Genomic DNA, 22904 nt, shown 5'->3' on the forward strand with positions numbered 1-22904 from the left:
ACAGAATTTCTCCATGTAGCCCTAACTGTCCCAGAACTGTCACTCTGTAGACCAAGCTGACATTGAACTTAAAGTTCTACCTGTCTCTAGCTCCCAAGTGCTGGAACTAAAGGCATAAACAACCACTGTTTTGCTCTTGAAGGCTTTCTATATTTAGGGTTTTTTTTTTTCTTTCTGTGTTTCAGAAGACATTCCTTTGCCTATCATCCATTGAGCTGAGTGAATGAATACTTCTGTAGGAAGGGTGAGAGTCCATTCCTTTCAGTGTTCTCCTAATTCTCCTCTTGTTCTGGCTCCTCACATATGAAGCTTGGAAACACTGGACCTTACCAATTTTGAGAAGATTTTGATTATCTTCCTCAGACATTTGTATCAAAACAAGTACCAGTCCTAATCTCAAATGTTAAAGAATCAATTCTAAAGACCTTTTTAAAAGATTTTATTATTTTTAATCATGTGTGCATGTGTGGATGTCTGTATGTGTGCATGTGTGTATGTGTGTATGTGTGTATGTGTGCATGTGTGGATGTGTGCATGTGTGGATATGTGTATGTGTGCATGTGTGGATGTGTGGATGTTTGTGTGTGTGGATGTGTGCATGTGTGCATGTGTGGATGTGCATATGTGGATGTGTGCATGTGTGGATGTGTGCATGTGTGGATGTGTGTATGTGTGTATGTGTGCATGTGTGTATGTGTGTATGTGTGCATGTGTGTATGTGTGTATGTGTGCATGTGTGGATGTGTGCATGTGTGGATGTGCATATGTGGATGTGTGCATGTGTGGATGTGTGCATGTGTGGATGTGCATATGTGGATGTGTGCATGTGTGGATGTGTGTGTGTGTGGATGTGTGCATGTGTGCATGTGTGGATGTGTGGATGTGTGTATGTGTGGATGTGTGCATGTGTGGATGTGTGTATGTGTGCATGTGTGGATGTGTGGATGTGTGTGTGTGTGGATGTGTGCATGTGTGGATGTGTGTATGTGTGCATGTGTGGATGTGTGGGTGTGTGGATGTGTGTGTGTGTGTGGATGTGTGTGTGTGTGGATGTGTGCATGTGTGGATGTGTGTATGTGTGCATGTGTGGATGTGTGGGTGTGTGGATGTGTGTATGTGTGTATGTGTGCATGTGTGGATGTGTGGATGTGTGCATGTGTGGATGTGTGTGCATGTGTGTATGTGTGGATGTGTGCATGTGTGTATGTGTGGATGTGTGCATGTGTGGATGTGTGGATGTGTGCATGTGTGTATGTGTGGATGTGTGTGTATGGATATGGACATGTTGTTGCCCATGGAGGCTGGAGATGTTGGGTCCTTTGGAGTTGGAGTCACAGTAATTGTGAGCTGCCTGATTGGTGTACTAGGGTTCAAAATCAGGTCCTCTTCAAGGACATGCTCCCAGCCACTGAGCCATCTGTCCAACCTCCACCCTTCATTAAGTCCCAATGAACTATTTTTACTTCTTTTTGAAATATTAGATAAGATGTCCTGGAGAATAAGCTTCAATCCGAACATTGTGTCAAGATTAAAGCCTGGTGGGGCACAGCTGTAATCCTAACAATTAAGTGGAAATGGGGTCTGGGATTCAAGGCCAGTCCGTAGTGCAGAATTCAAAGCCAACCTAATGAAATCCTGCCTTCAAACAAATAAGCAAATGAGGAGAAAATAAATACGTCTGTTTGATACATGGAAGATAACATTTTAGATTAGAGTAGTAAATATAAATTTCCAGAGAAGCTTGATTAGTAAATAGATAAATTTAGATTGGTAGTAGTTCAGCCTGTTTAGACTTGTTTGATTTTCAGCCAGTCTGTAGCTTAAGTCAAGTGTGCTACATCTTGTTTTCACTGTTCTTTTTCCCACTTCTATACATTAACAAACTTACTTTCAATAAAGTAAGTACCATAAGTCTTTTTATAACCAGTTTTGAGATTCACTTTTAGCATTCCGGATAACCCCAGTAATGTATGAGTACATATGTGTGCAGTTTGGATATATGTGTGCTCATGCAGAAACCAGTAGTAGTCTTGAGTTGTCTTTATTACCTAAGTTTTGAGACAGGTCTCGCTGCATTTGAAGTTGAGCATTTCAGCGAGACTAGCTAGCTAGCATACCCCCAGGATTTGCCTGTCTCCTCACCTACCGAGTGGGAGAGTTCTAGGTGTCCTGTCACACTTGGTTTTTACATGGTGCTGGGATCCAAATGCAGATTCTTGCACAGTAACCTTGTTAGCCATTAAGCTGCCAACTTTCCCAGCCTCCTAGGACTCCTAAAAATTTGACAAGACATTTTGTGGCACTTTTTTATATCCATACTATATAGGCCAGAATATCAAAATGACTTAGCTACATCAGAAACTAAGGAAAGCTTCAGGGTGATGATATTTTAAGGGAAATTTTACATGTATTTGTGTGTGCTTGGTCCGCATGTGTGCACACACAAATACATACATTGCTACAGAGCATATATAGAAATCAGAGGATAATTTGGTTTCCCTTTCACCATCTGGGCTCCAAAGATCAAACTTAGGTCATCAGATATGGTGCTAATTCTCTTTATCCATTTGGCCACCTCACCGGCCCCAGAAGAAGTTCTTAAAGTGTTCCCAAGGATAGAGCTGAAGAAATAGCTCAGAGTTCCAAGAACTTGCTAGTCTTCCAGGGTACCTGTGTTTGATTCCCAGTAACCATATTAGACAGCTTACAGTTGCCTGTAACTCCAAATGGTCTCTCATGGCATATGCACACACACACACACACACACACACACACATACACACACACTCACACACACATGATATACACTTACACAGACTTATACATATATCAAAAAAATTAAGTTGTTAAAAAGGGGGGATCCACAATGCCTTCCAAATTAACAGTCTAATGTTTCTACAGTTGCAGAGATACTCTCTCTGTGCCTGTCTCATTCCCTCTTGCTATTTGGGGATAAGTGTGTACCTGGCTAAAATTACCTACATTCAGACATTAGTGCATGGCCATAGATGTATCAGAGAAAGAAAAGTTTAAAAGACAAGTTTCTTTATCAGTAGTATTTGGGGAATGGATATTACTCAAATAGCAATCTTTTTATTAAAAAGAATTGATATGGTTAATATAAAAGCTATAAAAGATGAGAAGAACTTTTTGAAAGATTTATTTTAGGAGCCAAAAAATTAGATAATATAGTCACAATTAGAAATGTTTATGAAGACATGAGAGTCATGAAAGCAATAACAGGGCAATAGAACGCATTATGGGAAACCCCTGATGTTAAGATACATGGCATAGAAGGATGGTGATGCAACTTTAAGGTAATGAAGGAGAAATAGTGGGGTTGGGAAGGCAGGGAACCAGACTGGCAATGGAAAGATGTTACAAACAATAGCAAATAGGAGGAGCAAGTGAGAAAGACCAGAGGAAAGGCAATAGACATAGGGATTAAACAGGATACATCGTGTTTAGAAAGCCAGGGTACATAAGGGTAACAAACATAATAAAATGAAAGACAAAATTCATCACTGGTTCTGCAAGGAGAAGACAGGAAGCAGTCATTCTGTATCGCAAGCACAAATGTTGAGGGAACTACTGAAGTACCCAGGCTGCGTAAGCTCTTCACTAAGAAAACAAACCTGCTTGTGCGGGTTTTCCTCCATAGTACTCTTTGTTCATTCTTAGAAGTGTTTATTGACCATCCAGGGTGAGCCAAGCACTGTTTCTAGGCACTAGGACTTTGGGTTTAACAAAATGAAAGAGTCTTTGTCTTCATAACAACGTTCCTATGGTGCAAATCAGAAAATATACAAATAAGCAGTATGTAAGCACAAATATTTAAAACAGGCTGTAATTCAGAAAAGCTTGTACCCTGAGTGATGAGAATAGACCAGTTGTGAGGACTTAGGATGCCAGTTACCCTGAAAACCCTGTTTGAAATTGTAACTTCACCAATCAGAGGAAGTATTGTAGCACTCATAAATCAAAATGTCAATGCATGAAAGAACAGGCAGTGAATGTTTAGCATAAAATTAAACCCTAACTACCATTATTATATTGTTTATAAAAGTTAATCTTAATTGATAAGGCTAATGTATAATATTATTATATTAATGTAAGTAGAAACAAATATAAATTGTAACTAAACAGACTTGACAGCAAAAGAAAATAATGTTTGTATGTAATATCTATAATATTATATACCAAATAGTTACAATAATAGTTATGTTTTAAGCATAACATAGTCTGGTGGTTAGTCTAATCAGCTTGATACAGTAAATCATCTAAGAGACTCAATGAAGAACTGTCTAGATCCAGTTGCCTATGAGCATGTCTGTGGGAGATTATCATAGTCAAGTCTAATTGGGTTAAGAAAACATCCCCTCTGTTGGTGGCAAAATTCCCTAAGTGAAGGATTCTGAACTAAGAGTGGAGAAATTGAACTGAGGGCAAGCATACATACTGACTTATTGATCTCTTGCCTGTGACCTGCTGTTTCCAACTTGGGCTAGTTCAACTTTTTTTTTTCAGTCTGATGGTTTCTTACTCCTGGGAGATCACATTATTGATATGAGACTAAGTGTAGACACCTCTTCTTTGTAACCCTCAACAGGCTAGAGCGCATAGATCCAAAAGATACTCTTGCCTTGTACCACCCAACCTGGGTGCTCTTGACGACGAGTGTACTGTGACTAGCTGCTTCAAGTCTTGCCACTTTGACTGCTTTGCAGTTATAGACTATAACCCACGTATTTAAGCATATAACCAAAAAACAGTGGGGGAAAGCAAGGCCAGATTTTATAATATATGACAGTTAATGAAACATCCAGCAAAGACTTTTTTTTAAATCCAGGAAGACTGAACATAGCTTTTCTAACCATTATAAATGTGACACTAAGTATCTGTGGGCAGGAGATGCAGCTTGAGTAAGAAACTATTCTTTCATGTCCATAGCTGACATGAGATCGTTACCAATGACTTAGTTTAAGAGGCAAAATTAATGCAGGTTGTAAAGCTATTCTAAAATTGCTTAATGGTATCTGTTCGAAACAATGATTTGGGGAATTAGAATATCTAGTAACAATGTGTATGCAGTAAAACATGCTCAAGTATGTGAGGCCTGAAATCATTCTCAGTGGTAGAGCACTTGTGTAGACAGAAGGCAGGCAGGAAAGTGAGACCTTATATTACCTGATCTCCAAGAAAGAGTTCAGCATCCTTGGGTTGCATAGATGTGCCAGGATGTCTTGGATGTTTCCAGAGAACATGATTGCACTTGAAAAACAAAACTGAAGCTAGACATGGTATACACATCTGTCACTCAGACAGCAAACATTGAGCTGACGTGGTAGGGTAGTAAGTTCAAGGCCAGTGTGGGCTACTCTGAAAACAAACACAGACTATGAAAATGGTTTAGAAAAAGGAAATTGTCTAGATTATGGAGGTACTTAACAGATACTTTGACAAACCATTTTATAATTCCTGCTCAATTCAAAATTGATGAACCAAGAAATAATAACTCAGAAAACTGAAACACTCTGGACTGGTGCTGTTAATCAGCACGAGTTAGGGTTGTAGGGTAGATGTGTGTGTCTCACCAGTTACTTAAGAACATGTTGGGAGTGTAACCCAGATTGCAGGTTCCTTCATGTCATATCACCTTCTTAAGGTGGAGCCAGGTTTTAGCCTAAGTCCTGCCAAATGCCTTAATAAGTGCGTGAATCACAGTGGAGAAGGGAGTTCCATCAGCATGAATGCATGAGTGTTAGGAAGGAAGCCTGGCCCGTGCTCTTCTAGGACTTCTTAGTAACATCGCGTTTGAAAGTTTGAGATGATCACAGTTTTGTATACACATTTTTAGGCTGTTTCTAGGAAATCTAGAGTCACAGCCCGTTCTTATGAATGTGAAGTAAATCAGCAAGGACAAGCATCACTTATACAGCTCGCCTTCCAGACGCTACTGCTTCACTGCTTTGGGGAAATTTTCATAGGTTTGCATTTGATAAATATACCCTCTCCCAAAATATTGTATAGAAAATTGAAATGCCAGCTAACTAACTCAACTCAAAAAACCAGAGTTAAAAGATATTTTCCACGATTATTTTAAAATATGTTATTTACTGGAAGGAAAGTCCAGAGAATTACCAGAGATGAAGTGTGAGTGTATTTCTCCCACTTGTAAATGAGCTCTTATTTCCTACAGTGTATATTCTGGTCTACAATGACTCATTTTCAACATGTTTCAATTTAACTCCTAATACATTTTTAAACTTGGCAGGCATATTTAGATGAACATTATTTCCAATTTTAGACACAGCTTCTAAATTATACTTCAGTTTTGCAGTCACCATGAAGAGTTCTTTCAGCAAGAAGGAGGTAGGATTGATTGGAACTGTGTGTTTTGAAGAAGGACAAAATACCATCTTTAAATTTCATTATATACAAATGCTAAGCGATATCTGAGAAAGCTATAGTTGTGACTCATGTTGCCGTGTTTAGTAAAAGAAGGAATCTAAGAGAAGTTATAACTTACCTTGGATAGGACACATTGAACTCTAGCACCGTGGAAATGTTCTACATAGAGAATTTTTTTGTAATGCTGACATTGGAGGTAATATTTTAGTTAGTTTTTATTGAAACTCTATTTTGGTTACAAAACATAGAACCTAACCTTGCTGGGCAGAGGGCAAAAACTATGACTGGGACCACTACTCAGAGGCAGAGGCAGGCATCTCTGCAAGCATGAGGCCAGTCTGGTCTACTCAGTGAGACCTTTCTCTCTCTCTCTCTCTCTCTCTCTCTCTCTCTCTCTCTCTCTCTCTCTCTCTGTGTGTGTGTGTGTGTGTGTGTGTGTGTGTGTGTGTGTGTGTGTGTGTGTGTGTAAGAGAGAGAGAGAGAGAGAGAGAGAAACACACAGCCTACTCAGTGAGACACTCTACCTCACTCACACACACACACGTACACAAACACAAAAGTAAATGAGTATATGGAGGGGTTTTATTTTTTTGCTCAGGATAAATTTTGTATGTACCATTTATTAGAGCGATATGAATCTTCTAACATACTTAATTTGGCTGACCTATCTAGTGTTCATTTTTAATAATACACTTTTTGATGTTATGACATTTACACTCTGTCTTGCTATTTTTTAATACTTTAAAGTTCATAAAAGTTTGGAGTTGAAGAAACATTATTGAAAATAGATTAAAACTCATATAAACTCACAGACTGAGATAGCATGCATAGGGCCTGCACGGGTCTGCACCAAGTCCTGTGCATATAGATTATGATATGGCTTCCAGCTTTGTGTCTTCAGGATTCCTGAGTGTGCGAATGAGTGCATCTCTGGGCCTGTATCAGTTTCTGAGCCTTTTCTTGGGCTCTTTTCCTACTGGTTATTGATTTAATTCTGTTCCAATGTGTTAGTTTGCGTTCTATCTTATTATATTCCCTTAGAAATCTATTTTCTAATGACAGAAATGGGATGGATCTGGATGGGAGAGGAGGAAGGAATGACAGAGAGGAGTAGAGGGAGGGAAACTATCAGGATATATTAGGTGATAAAAAATACATTTTATTTTTTTAGATGTACTTATTTTTATGTAGTAGCTGTCTTCTGACACGTGAAAAAAAGGCATCAGATCTCATTACAGATGGCTGTGAGCCACCATGTGGTTGCTGGGAATTGAACTCAGCCTCTGGAAGAGCAGTCAGTGGTCTTAACCTTTAAGCTATCTCTCCAGCCCCAAAATATCTATTTTAAATAAATGGGGGATAAAAGAACATATTCCACTAGGTCTGGAATATGGAAGACATTAAAGTGTGTTTTGTCCCAAGTTACACTGTTACTAGAAGCAGAGCTAGGATTAAGAAAAGCATCTTTTTCTTAATTGTTTCTGGTGTTGTTGTTTGCTTCTATTTGTTTGAAATAGTGTTTCATGTAGCACAGGCTGGCCTCAAACTTGCTTGTAGAGGATGCCTCTGCTTTAACCTCCCAGGTTATAGGGGCACAGTTTATACCACTGCCTCAACATTAAAGGAACATTCTCTCTGTTTCCAGCTCAGTTGGTCTGCCTGGCGCAGAATTACATTAAGCTTATGAAACAGTATGTGAAGCATGAATATGTATGATGTCATACAGCACCAGTCAATAAATTTGTACTCTCATATACACTAAGTACTCAAATACACGAAACATAACAAAATTGGAAACCAAGCTTTGTGCCAGCTTGCTTCTTCCAACAGCTCTAGGAAAGTCCTCTTCTTAGTTTTTCCCACATCTGGGGACTCCAGATGTTCCTTGGATTCACTGGCTTGTGGCCACATCTTTACCACAATCTCTGCTCTTGCCTTCCTATGCTTCATGTAAGATCCATGTGGTGGCATTTATTATCTACTCAAGTAATGTAGGTCAGGCTCCTCATCCTCACATACTTAATCACACTAAGAAGAATCTCTTCTCCTAGTAAGACAGTGTCCGCATATTTCGGGAGCTGGGACCTGGACAGGTCCTGTGAGAAGCTGCCATTCAACTCACACATGAATCTCTCTATCTACATGGATTATATTTAGAAGGGTCCATTAATTGAAATAATATTTTATTTTTAAATTCAACCAGAATTTTTATCACCTAATTTTAGTAGTTATTAAAATTCTATATTTGTATAAATATTCTTCTGAATTTTAATGACATATGATTTTAAAAATTATTTGTTAACTCTTGAACAAAATGCTACCTCAGAGACTTGACTCACTTGTGTGATTTATGGCATATATTTATTATGAGTTAAAAGTCACCGTTCATCTTATTTTTTATGTCATTCTTTGAGGGTGTCTCATGGATCCTAGACTGATCCGGAAATTTCTGTAGAGCTGAGGAAGAATTTAAACTTCATATTCTCTTGCCTCTGTCTCCAAGTTCCACAATGCCAGGCATGTACCATCTGTTAAGACAATTTTATGCATATTGGTAAGAATAGAACCCAAGGACTTGGGCATGCTAGGAAATCTTTATTTTTTTCTTTTTTTTTAATTTTCTAAATATTTTTATTTATTTATTTATGTTTGAACAATTTTTATGTTACTTTTTTTCTCTTCCAACCTTATTTTTAAAAAGACAGATACATGTACAGATTTTTGAAGGCATTTTCATATAACATTACATGAATATATTTTTGTCAGTACTTAATTCTTTTAGAAGTTTCATAGTACGCATTGAAATCTACTAGTTACCATAAGCATAAAGTACATGTAGAATAGAACATACATAACATGGAAACAGAGTTTTCTTGGTGTGTATAGATTAAACAATGATTTTTGAATACCAAAAATTGCCAGAAGGCTATCTTCTTAGCTCTTGGATTTTTTTTTTCCTCAGAAGGACTGAGGCTTGTATTTTGGGCCTTTATTTTTCTTGAGCTTCATATGGCCTATGAGTTGTTTCTGGGGTATTCAGAGCTTTCTGGGGCTAGTATCCAATTATCAGTGACTGCATATTTATGTCTGTTATTTTGTGCCTGGGTTACCTCACTCAGGATAATATTCTCTAGATGCATCCATTTTCCTAGGAATTTTATAAAGTCATTGTTTCTAATAGCTGAGTAGTACTCCATGTGTAAATATACTATAATTTTTGTATCCATTCATCTACTGAAGGACATCTGGGTTCTTTCCAACTTCTGGCTATTAAAAATAGGGCTGCTATAAACATTGTGGTACATGTGTCCTTATTGTATGTTGGAGCGTCTCTGGGGTATATGCCCAGAAGTGGAATATCTGGGTCTTCAGGTAGTACTATATCCAATTTTCTGAGGTATCGCCAGACAGATTTCCAGAGTGGTTGTATTAGCTTGCAACCCCACCAACAGTGGAGAAGTGTTCCTCTTTTTCCACAGCCTCGCCAGCATCTGCTGTCATCTGAGTTTTGGATCTTGGCCAATCTGATTGGTGTGAGGTGGAATCTCAGGGTTGTTTTGATTTGCATTTCCTGATGACTAGGGATGTTGAGCACTTCCTTAGATGTTTCTCAGCCATTTGATATTCCTTAATTGAGAACTTTTTGTTTAGCTCTGTACCCCATTTTTAATAGGATTTTTTGGTTATCTGGTGTCTAAGTTCTTGAGTTCTTTGTATATATTGGATATTAGGCCTCTATCAGATGTGGGATTAGTAAAGATTTTTTCCCAATCTGTTGGCTGCCATTTTGTTTTCTTGACAGTGTCATTAGCCTTACAGAAACTTTGCAATCTCATTAAGTCCCATTTCTCGATCCTTGGTCTTAGAGCACAAGCCATTGGTGTTCTGTTCAAGAAATTTTGCCCTGTTCCTATGTGTTCTAAGGTTTTCTCTACTTTCTCTTCTAATAGTTTTAGTGTGCCTGGTTTAATGTGGAGATCTTTGATCCACTTGCACCTGAGCTTTCTACAAGGACATAAGAAAGAGTCTATTTCTGTACCAGTACCATGCAGTTTTTAACAAAACTGCCTTGTAATATAGCTTGAGGTCAGGGATGGTGATTCCCACAGATGTTTTCTTGTTGTTGAGGATGGATATCACTATTCTAGGTTTTTTGTTATTCCAGATGAATTTGCAAATTGCTCTTTTCAACTCTATGAAGAATTGAGTTGGAATTTTGATGGGGATTGCATTGAATCTATAGATTGCTTTTGGTAAGATGGCCATTTTTACAATATTGATCCTTCCAATCCATGAGCATGGGAGATCTTACCATCTTCTGAGATCTTCTTCAATTTCCTTCTTCAGGGATTTGAAGTTCTTGTCATACAGGTGCTTCACTTGCTGAGTTAGAGTCACCCCAATGTATTTCATATTGTTTGTGAGTATTGTGAAGGGTACCTTTTCCCTAATTTCTTTCTCAGCTTGTTTGTCCTTTGGGTAGAGGAAGGCTACTGATTTGTTTGAGATAATTTAAATCACGCCACTTTGCTGAAGTTGTTTATCAGCTGTAAAAGTTCTCTGGTGGAATTTGTGGGGTCACTTAAGTACACTATCATGGCATCTGCAAATAGTGATATTTTTACTTCTTCCTTTCCGATTTGTATCCCTTTGATTTCCGTTTGCTGTCTAATTGCTCCAGCCAGGACTTCCAGTACTATGTTGAATAGGTAGGGGGAGAGTGGGCAGCCTTGTCTAGTCCTTGATTTTAGTGGAATTGCTTCAAGTTTCTCACCTTTAAGTTTGATGTTGGCTATTGGTTTGCTGTATATTGCTTTTACTATGTTTAGGTATGGGCCTTGGATTCCTGATCTTTCCAAGACTTTTAACATGAAGTTGTGTTGAATATTGACAAATGCTTTCTCAGCATCTAGTGAGATGACCATGTGATTTTGTTCTTTGAGTTTGTTTATATGATGGATTACATTGATAGGTTTCCATATATTAAACCATCCCTGCATCCCAGAGATTAAGCCTACTTGATCATGGTGAATGATTGTTTTGATGTGTTCTTGAATTCAATTTGCAAGAATTTTTTTTGAGTATTTTTGCATCAATATTCATAAGGGAGATTGGTCTGAAGTTCTCTTTCAAGTCTTTGTGTGGTTTAGGAATGAGGGTTATTGTGGCTTCAAAGAATGAGTTGGGTAGTATTCCATCTGACTCTATTTTGTGAAATAGTTTGGAGAGTATTGGTATTAGGTCGTCAGTAAATAAATGTCTGATAGAATTCTGCACTGAACCCATCTGGTCCTGGGCTTTTTTTTTTTTTTTTTTTGGGAGGCTTTTGAAGACTGCTTCTATTTCTTTAGGTATTATGGAATTATTTAGATGGTTTTCCTGGTCCTGGTTTAACTTTGGCATCTGGTATCTGTCTAGGAATTCATCCATTTCCTCCAGATTTTCCAGTTTTGTTGAGTATAGGCTTTTGTAGTAGGATCTGATGATTTCTTGAATTTCCTCAGTTTCAGTTGTTATGTCTCCACTTTCATTTCTGATTTTGTTAATTTGGATACTCTCTCTTTGCCCTCTAGTTAGTCTAGCTAAGGGTTTATCAATCTTGTTAATTTTCTCAAGGAACCAGCTCTTGGTTTTGTTGATTCTTTCAATGGTTCCTTTTGTTTCTATTTGGTCAATTTCTGCTCTGAATTTGATTATTTTTTTGCCGTCTACTCCTCTTGGGTGTATCTGCTTCTTTTAGTTCTAGAGCTTTCAACTGTGCTCTCAAATTGCTAGTCTATGCTCTCTCCAGTTTCTTTTTGGAGGCACTCAGAGCTATGAGTTTTCTTCTTAGTACTGCTTTCATTGCATCCCATAGGTTTGGGTATGTTGTGTTTTCATTTTCATTAAATTCTAGAATATCCTTAATTTCTTTCTATATTTCTTCTTTGACCATGCTATCATTGAGTAGAGCATTGTTCAGTTTCCATGTTTATGTGGGCTTTTTGTTGTCTTTGTTGTTATTAAAGACCAGCCTTAGTCCGTGATGATCTGATAGGATGCATGAGAGTATTTCAATCTTCTTATATCTATTGAGGCTTGTTTTGTGACCGACTATACGGTCAGTTTTGCCAGTTTTTATTGACCATTTTCAGACGGTACAACACTTACAGCTTATATGCCATGGTAGAGTTACAGGTTAGGACTTCTTAACCATTTATTTTTTTATGATAGAAAACATTATAGAGTAGTGTTGAATTTAATGGCTCAAATATTTTTTAAACTTTTAATAGAGTAATACCTACAGTAATTCTTGGAATTTATTTGGGTATAATTATGAAAAAGTCATGAATTGTGAAAAAGTTATTTTTGATTTTTTTATGAATTTTATTTGTAAAAATTTAATTTGTTTTTAAAATAATTTGATAATATTTGCTAGTATCATATCATTTGGAATGGTCTCTTTCAAAAATGTTTTGTGTTTATTTATATGTATATGTCTGGGGCAGTATTCCTGCATGAGTCAGAAACTCATGGAGTCCAGAACAGGCAGGTCGTTGGTTGTGAGTCACTGGACATGAATGTGGGAAACCAAACTCAGTTTGCACAAACTGCAAGAGTAATGCATGCTCTTAACCACTGAGCATATTTCTAACTCCTCGTGTTGAATAATCTTCAGTAATGTAAAGTCTAATAAAATTTGGGTGGGGAGATGGCTCAGTGAGTAAAGGATTTGCTGTTCAAGCAAGAGGACCTGAGTTCAGATCCCACCACCTACATAAAAATCCAGACATGATGGTACATGTTTGTAACTTCAGTGCTTACAGGGCAGAGACAGGCATGTCCCCAGGGCCTCAGTGGCCAGCTGTTTTGGCTGAAATGATGAGCTCTGGGTTTAGTGAGAGATCCTGTCTTAAGAAATCAGGTGTATAGCCTAAGTCAAACTGTGGCTTCTGCATGCAGGCAAAGCAAATGCATCTAGATATACAGGTATACATACCACACACACACACACACACACACACACACACACACACACACACACACCACATTTTTCACTGATGTATAACCTCCTTTTATTTTTGTTTGGTTTTGGTGTGAATAGAACTTAACAGTTTTCTCTATGCTAGACAAGCACACTGTCTTTATCCCAGCATTCTTTAACTGTGTATGGACCACAACACGATGGAAATTAATGTTTGTGACTGCCTCTTCCCTGTAAGAAATAAGTGTTGTAGCTTTACTCTGAATTGGTCTCTGCTCCTTTGGTCATTCATGTGATGAACCTAACGTTTCTTTTCTGTCAGCCCCGGATGTTTACCGTGCCTGTTGTCTCTATTCAGTGAGAGTCAGCATTATGATGTCTGCACCTCACTGAGCACATCAAAAGTCAAAAGGAACATCCTCTCCCATGGCTTCAGAGAAGGTGGAGACAACTGTGTTCCACTCAGGTTTCTCTTAGAGTTTGTGACATTTTTGTGAGCGGCCAGTGACTCACTTAAGCTCCTAAAACTGCCAACTAATTCTAACTCACAACAGAACTTAGATGCTACCATACTGCGCTGTTTGTTCTGCAGCTTCTCATTTCTGTTTTTCCCAATGTTTCTAGAATGTTGTCATGTCTCTATACCACCATTGTCATTACCCAAACTGCATTTTTAGAAACTTTAATCTTTTTTATAGACCAGTCATACCTAACCTATAATCATTTTTGGTTTCTTTTGTCTTCTTTCCCTATAATTTTTTGTTACGTTACACTGACACCTAACCCTGGCAATGATCATATCATCTTAACTGACTGGCTTTGTCATACTCTAGAAAGAAGAGAAAGACTGCCCTTCTTCAGATCCTCTGTGGGGTTATAGCATGCTGTTGACCTTGTTAGCAGTTTACATTTCTGACACCTGAGATCACTAGTCAATATGACTGGGGTTTTTTCAGTAATAACTTATGAATTTCCAGTATGGCCACTAATATACTAGGTGCTAGGAGTCCAGATATGAACTAGACAAGATCTCTACACTCCAGGAACAAGCATTTAAGTTGTACTGGATAGCATTGCCACCATTTTGCTTGACTTAGCTCACTTAATTTCCCCTAACTTGAGCTTAAATAGTTTTATGTTTTGTTGTTTTTGTTGTTATTTTTGTCCCTTGAGATTTTATTTGGTCTAAGAAAGAGCCATTATAGGTTGATTCTTGGAAATTCTGCAGATAGTTTAAGTGGTCTTCCTAGGCTAGGCTAGATAAAACAAATCTCAGGGGCCATTCTTTCTATTTGGAAAGAAATCTTGTGACTAATCCAGGTTACCGAACCTAAGAGGTTTAAAAACCTAGGACTCTTATTTCTATATACCTAGTGAGGAGTTTACCAGTTCTCCTGCAATTCTGGGCCATTTCTTGCCAAGTTAGGATTTATAGGATGTGTCTTCTCCAGAAACCAATGCTTCATAACTTCTTTATTTATTCCCTCCTAAGTTTTACCATACCTTGTACTCAGATTTCCCTCCACCCTGCCACTGACAGTGCTTGTTGTAATGGTGTTTGTAGATCAGCCCAGTTCACACACACAGTGACAGGACCTTGGGATGGAGCTGTGTGCTGGAGAGAGCACACATTCAGTCCGTTCTCTGGCTCAAAGGAGGGTCAGGCTGAACTTGTGTTGTCCTGTTTCTAGAAAAGACAGAAGAGAAAGCAGCACCATTCAAACACTGTTACAAAGTGTTTTACCCTAAATTTATGTCCTTCATGCTCTGGCTTATTTTAAAACAGCATTCCTCTCTTGTATTTCTTTCAATCAAGTACTTTATCTGCACATACCTGGAAAACCTCTTTTTTGCTTAAACAAAATTGCCAAATATTGCTATATAGTGTTTATTTTATTAATGACCTTACAATTTTATTTGATCATGATATGATAGATTCATTGAATTACTCTAAATGCATACTTGAAATTCTCCTAAGTCCACGGTACAGTTGTTAAACATACTCAGCGTTTTTTAACTCGGCAAAAAACATCCCTCACATTCATTTAAGAATTAGCTTGTAAGCCAAATATGACAGATGTCGTGCTGCAGCTGAGAAGCTAACTGGCTAAGGAAATGTAAATGACAGAAACGTTTGCACAAACATCCACCTGCCTTCCCATCCTTTTATCAGACCCTATAGCAGTCATTGTCACTACATTGATGGGAGTTTTTCTTACCTGATGGCTTTTCAGTTTGGAAAATTCCACAATGCAGAAGAGAAAACCTGTGTTACCAGAGCTATGTGTATATACTTCAGCTCCTGGAATTGCTCCCCTAACTTTTAATAAAATTTTTTACTTGGTTTCTAGGTATGTTTAGACAAAACCACAATCTCGTATAGTATTTTCTATTTTAATATCAACATAAAGTTAATCTCTAGTAAACAGTAATTATTCTTTAGTTTTGGCTTGGGATTTTTTTGAGACAGGATTTCAAAATAACTCCACCTTGAACTCACTATAGAACTGGGGTTAAATCCTAACTCCTGCGTTTACCTGCCAACTGCTGCAACTGTACGTGTGTACCACCGGGACTAGTTTCTAATACATACTAATTCTTAAGTTTCTTACATTGAAGACATCCGCATGTGTAGCACTCAGATTAGTACTTCTCTTGTTACATATAGCTGTAATTCTTTTTTATATTAATCATTTTATTCATTTACATTTCAAATGATATCCCCCTTCCTGTTTACCCCTCTATAAATCCCCATTACATTCCTTCCCCCCACTTCCCTTTGCCTCTATGAGAGTGCTCCTACACCCCCTCACCCACTCCTGCCTCACTGCTCTAGCATCCTCTTATGCTGGGACATCAAGCCTCCACCAGACCAAGGGCCTCTCCTCCCACTGATGCCAGACAGTGCCATCCTCTGCTGCTTATGCAGCAGGAGCCCTGGGTTCCTCCATGTGTGCTCTTTGGTTGGTGGGTTAGTTAGTCCCTGGGAACTCTGAGGGGATCTGATTAGTTGATATTGTTCTTCTTATGGGGTTGCAGTCCCCTTCAGCTCCTTCCCCCTAGCTTTTCCATTGGGATCCCTGTGCTCAGCCCAATGGTTGGCTGTGAGTGTCTGCATCTGTCAGGTGCTGGTAGAACCTCTCAGGGAACAGCCATACCAGGCTCCTATCAGCAAGTGCTTCTTGGCATCAGCAATAGTGTCTGGGTTTGGTGTATATATGGGATGGATCCCCAGGTGAGGCAGTCTCTGGATGGCCTTACCTTCAGTCTCTTTCAATTTTTTTGTCCGTCTTTCTTTTGGACAGGAACATTTCTGGGTTAAAAATTTTGAGATGAGTAGGTTGCCCCATCCCTCAATTGGGGGCCATGCCTATCTATTGGAGGTGGTCTCTACAGGTTCTTTCTCCAGTTTGTTGCATATTTCGGCTAAAGTCATCCTCATTGGTTCCTGGAAGTGTTCTGCTTCCCTGGCATCCGGGACTTTCTAGTGGCTCCCCCAGTTCTCCATCCCCCACTGTTACATATTTGTATTCGACTTCCTGACCGTTTGTCCTTCTCCAATACTTGATCCTGCCCCTCCTTTCTTTTTTCCTGCCTCCTTCCCTCTCCCTCCTGTAATTATTTTGTTCCCCCTTCTATGTAGGATTGAAGCATCCACACTTTCGTCTTCCTTGTTCTTAAGCTACTTATGGTTTGTGGGTTGTATCGCGAATATTCTGAGCTTTTGGGCGAATACCCACTTATCAGTGAGTACATACCATGTGTGTTTTTGCGTGTCTGGGTTACCTCACTCAGGATGATATTTTCTAGTTCCATCCATTTGCTTTCGGATTTCTCAATTGAAACACAAAAATATCACACTTGAGAACATAGTGTCCTTTTTTAGGACTGGGGAATACAGCTCAGTGGTATAGCATGTGCTTAGTATTTATAACATATACATATTTTAATATGCCACATCAGTATCTAATCTGAACAATGGGAAATCTTTCTTGTTAACTAATATATAATTTGTTATAATTTAAGAAAGTAATTATTTTAATATTAAATTTATGCAAAATTATTCCAAAAGTCAGTTATTACTTTATTATATGAAGTCAAAACAAAATTATTTAAATAGAAGGTATTTAATATCTACTTTTTAAATTTGCCTCATGGAAACTTGAGTTGCTTTTTGTAAAATTACTTCTAAATCAAACCATGTGAGGTAAAACTTTCCCTCTGTCCTCCTTTTCCAAGTTATCCCTTTATAATCAGTATTATTTTCTTAGGATGTATATACATCTTTCTCACGACTTAAGTTCTTATGAATATAGCAGCCTCCATGGCTAGTATCAAACTATGTGTGAAGATGATGAATTAGTGTTCTTCTTTGAAAAGAAGTATACCCGAGCACGAGGAAACAAGAATATTCTCTATCAAAGTTAGAACATTTGTGGCTCATAAACTTTAAACTGCTGCTGCTGCTCAATGGGAAGCCGCCTGATTTCTTAAACCACATGTCTCAGTGTAGAAAATCTAAACGTGATTCAGAAGGAAGCTCATAAAGTTAGGCAGATAAACTGGGACTATTTGGTGAGAGGAAATTAAGCAAGAAATTAGTGGGGGACTGAATGTCTAATGGTTCTACTAGAGTCAAATCGTGACACAGATGAAAATAGCATTGGTAAGAGGACTTTAGGAGTGTGTATGCATGCCTTCATGTTTTCCTGAGGACTGAACGAACACTACTAAGTGATGTTCTGAGCACATAAAAATATTCCTGCTTTTTACATCCATGGGAAAGCAGGCAAGCACACTTTGAAGGTTTAATTCATAAAATACACATAGCAAGTATTTTATAGGTGATGAAGATATTTGTAAAGATATGGGGAAGCTATAATTTATATGCTTCTAGTAGCATTTTAAGTTTGTATTGCTATTTAAGGTATAAAATTGTACTGTATACCAAAGAGGTATTTTTGAGGGGAGGGGGGTTGTTTGATTGTTTTTGAGACAGTGTTTCTCCATGTAGCCCTGGATGTCCTAGAATTCTCTCTGTAGACAAGACTGGCCTTGAACTCAAGAGATATGCCTACTCTGCCTCCTAAATACTGTGATTAAAGGTGTATGCTACCATACCCAGCTCGTGTACCAAAGTTTCAGGTCTGTGATCCAACAGTACTACTGTGTGATGGGAGCATTCACTTGTGCTTAGCAGGCAGTTACTACAGTGTTCTTTGGAGCGGTGTGAACAGCAGCAGCATGTCTGAGCACTATCTAAATTTTTCTCAGCTTAGGATTAGTAAATGAAATGAAATTATTCATGACTATATTCACATTGTAAACTAATGTAAAAAGAATGAGTTTCAAACATAAAGTAGTCTTAAGACATACAAAGTGGAGAGGGGGATTGTAGATAAAGAGGAATAATGTGATATGATGCCTATACATGAAAGTAGTGGTAGAGATGCCTGTAATGCTTCAGGGTATTTTGTTTGTTTTGGGGGATTTTTTTTTTTTTTTTTTTTTTTTTTTTTTGTCCTAAGAATTGGTTTAGTTACTTAAGGAATTCAAGAGAGTTTGGTGGGTTACTTATGCGGTAGGTTACTTATTGCTCTAATAATGGAAATACAAGCACAGCCATGCTGTGATCAAGAGCTAACTCTCATTGTATTAGACAGGTCAGCAGCTGCCCTCATCAGCCCGTTTCCTACAGCTATATACACTGAAGAGAACCAGGAACATCGCTGTTGAAGCACAGCCTTCAAGGACAGAATGGCAGAGTGGTTTTCAGAAAGCTTTCACCCCAGTTGCTTGTAGAATTAGGACCAAACTGCCTACCGTCAGGATTTCCCAGAGACTGTGAGGCCGTAGGATTCTTCATGGCCCATCCATGAAGCCCTGGAAGCAGGTGGCCATTTTCTGCCCTGAGAAAGCCTCCCTCGTGCTGCCACTGTACTAGCTTTTGCCAGCCTGCGTGGTTCTCAGGAGCTCTCTTTATCCCCTTTCTACTCAGTTGTCCTGCTGTGTACAGACAAATGCTCTGTCTCAACCTTCTCAGTGTCCTACTTCCAAACAAAACCAGCTGGGAAAGTTCCTAACATGTGGGTCATTTCCTGGTTCTGCTGATTGCATGGACATTACTACTGAATAAAATACATTGTGGGTACTTTGCTGTATACTGCTTGTCTGCAAAATGAGATTAGGTCATTATGTTTCAAATCTGTGTCCAGTTTTAATGTAGTGTAAACCATGAACATTTTGTGGACAGCATTTAAAAACCAATTATTTCTGTTATTTGTCATTTGTTTGAAGAACTGAGATTGAATAAAGGTTCATAATAGGAACAATAAGGTTCAATACTAGGGTACTTGGGTCTGTAATCATTTGCCAATACAGAAGAAAAGAAGGAAAGGTTGGGGACGTCGAAGATGAAATCCATACTCGCTGATACAGTGGCTCTGTGTAATCTCAGCACTAGGAAGATAGAAGAGGAGGATCTCAAGTACAAGGTTGTGTTTTCCTACAGAGTGAGTTCCAGGGCCAGATAAACTTATAAAAGCTCCTCTCTCAAAGAGCTGGAGAGGTGAAAGGGAAAGAAAAACAGAGAAAGGTCTAAATAAATTGTTCCTCAGAATGATGACCTTACTGATTTTTTTTTTTCTCCTTTTCTTAATTTGTGCTGGATGTGTCTGTGTGCACACTTGTAGGCAGGTACTTATGGAGGTTAAGGGACAGATTCAAGAGTCGTTCTGCTGCTGCCATCTATGGGTTTTGTTTTGTTTTGTTGACACAGGGATTTTCACCTGGAGTGCTAGGTTGCCTGACCAGAGAGCCTCAAAGATCTGCCTTACTTGGCCTCTCCAATGCTGGAGTTTCAAGCATAGGCCACCCCACCCTGCTTTGTGTTAAACTTGGGTCCTCATGCTTTACAGGGCAAAGACTATTGACTGGGCTCTTCCCATAGCTCCAACTTAAAAGATTTCTTGAGGTTTAACCTCCTGGTAATTTCCTGCATAATACTGGATTTTCACTTCTTTTTCTCTTTGTTCTTCTAGCTCTTAAAGTTTTGTTGCAGTGAATACTTCTTTAGACTTCTGTTTCTTTCTGCTAGTATTTTAAGGTAGTGTGTTATATATAGATGGCTCTTATGAAAACTAAAGAGCTGATTATAAATATATCATAAAGACAAATGCAGCAGATAGCAGGCCCAGATGGCTGTGAGGACAGGTAGGCATTCTGATGGTACTTCACAGATTTGACCTCTTCAGGTTGCTTTGCTGAAGTAGAACAGCAAACATGAAGGTGTTGATGTGTGGACAGTACTGACTTGGTTCGAGTAAGTGTGCAAATTGAGAGGACAAGATGAGAGGTCTGAGTCAACAGAGAAGAATGCAACAGGTTATGTGAGGAAAACAAGTTGAGTAGGAGTCACCTGAAACTGCAGGCAGAGCTCTGGCCTCGCCGCTCCTCAGTTAGACCTGCTTCTGTAGCTGTTGTGCTGATGCAGCACTTCACAGATTAATTTAACAAATTAAACCCATCAAGACTGTTTGAAAGACAGTGACTGAAGGCAAGTTCTTTTCCTAGTTAATCACCATGAAAATAAATCGGTGTTGAGAATTATCATTTGGTTTTAGAGAAGCTCTGTTACTAAAATAGAATCAGATTTTTAGGAGACATTTATTATGAAAATGTTGGATAGTTATTTAAATGCCCCAATGGTGTCTACTGGTTGGGTCTTACTACTGGAAGAGAGCAGGGGTGCTGTAATGAGCTTTCAGGTGCTGGTAGTGCAGACGTGCTCGGCTAATTGCCTGTTTGAAGCTGTTAACGCTGTTGTTGGTATCAAAAGCATCCCAAGTGTTCTAAACCCAGGAAAGGCAAATTTTTCAGCTTAACCCTCCAAAAAAATTTACCCTAAAGGTCAATATCTCACAGTGTCAATGACTTATCCAAATCTACTCTAGTTGTGTAGTTTATATATGGCTTGAAGTTAGCACACAGGGAAAGTATCAACATTAGTACTTGGTTTGGGATTGGTTGATGTGGGTTTGATTTTTTTTTTTTTTTTTTTTTTTTTTTGAGACAGTCTTATTGTAACCTAGGTTGCTCTTGAACTTGCTCTGTAGGCTAGGATGACCTTCAATTCCCTATTCTCATGCTTGCATCACCACTGTAAGGCATTACACATGTGTGACATCATGCCAGATGATTTCATGTGTCTTACGGATTTAAATACTCAATACAATTTGACTTAAGGAGTAAAGAAACATTTCCATTTCAGTAAGATACTGAATTACTAAGAGTTTGAGCATGATATTTGTATCACTCTACATCCATTAAAATAGCTGTAATAAAGCAGACATTGATAATTGTTCAAAGGAGTGTGATGAAACTATCACGTTCTTTGCTGCTGACAGGATATAAAATAGTAGCAGCTATATTGCAAAACAATTTAATAATTCCTCAAATAGTTAATAGGGTTTCATTTTAACTACAAGAAATCGAAAGCATGTTTATAAAATTTTTCATACAAGTATTCATAGTACCATTACTCATACCCAAGAGCAGAAACAGCTCAAATGCTCGACTAATAAATGGATAAACAAATGTGCCATATCCATAAAGTGGCGTGTTACTCAGCCATAAGTACATAAATTCATTTATCTTAGACAACCACAGTAAGCAAATCTATCACAGCAAGCATTTTACCTGGTGTTTCCCTCCAACCACTAAAACAGTATTTTTAATAAAATCATAAGAACTTTTTAAATATATTATGTTAGGGCTTTACAAAGCAGCATCAAAGCTGACTTTTTCTTAAAGCCTTACTGTTACAGGCTGTATGATATATACTGCCTGGATCTCTCTCTACCCTATATGTAACACGATATAGTACAAAAGGTACATGTGCCTAAAGTGACGTGGCCTTTAGCATGTACATTAAGGCTTGTGTTCTTAGATTACACACACACACACACACACATACACACACAGAGAGAGACTCTCTCACACACACTCTCTCTCTCCTCTCTCTCACTCTCTCTCTCTCTCTCTCTCTCTCTCTCTCTCTCTCTCCTCTCTCTCTCACTCTCTCCTCTCTCTCACACACTCTCTCTCTTCCCTCTGTCTCTCCTCTCTCTCTCACTCTCTCACTCTCTCTCTCTCCTTTCTCTCTCACACTCTCCTCTTTCTCTCTCACACTCTCTCCTCTCTCTCACTCTCTCTCACACTCTCTCTCCTCTCTCTCACTCTCTCTCTCTCCTCTCTCTCACTCTCTCACACTCTCTTCCCTCTCTCTCACACTCTCCCTCTCACACTCTCGTCTCTCATACACACTCTCTCTCTTCCCTCTCTCTCTCCTTTCTCTCTCACACTCTCCTCTTTCTCTCTCATGCTCTCCTCTCTCTCACTCTCTCTCTCCTCTCTCTCACACTCTCTTCCCTCTCTCTCTCTCACACTCTCCCTCTCACACTCTCTCCTCTCCCATACACACTCTCTCTCCTCTCTCTCACTCTCTACTCTCTCTTTCACACACTCTCTT

The 22904-nt window shown here is 38.6% G+C and overlaps 1 protein-coding gene across 1 annotated transcript in view; it reads left to right on the forward strand.

The window, feature by feature from the left end:
* The window catches only part of PIBF1 (progesterone immunomodulatory binding factor 1), a 159390-nt gene that overhangs the window by 71319 nt on the left and 65167 nt on the right, over positions 1 to 22904 (forward strand). The window lies entirely within an intron of this gene.

This window comes from Micromys minutus (assembly GCF_963924665.1).
Source record: "Micromys minutus genome assembly, chromosome: 5".
NCBI lineage: Eukaryota > Metazoa > Chordata > Mammalia > Rodentia > Muridae > Micromys > Micromys minutus.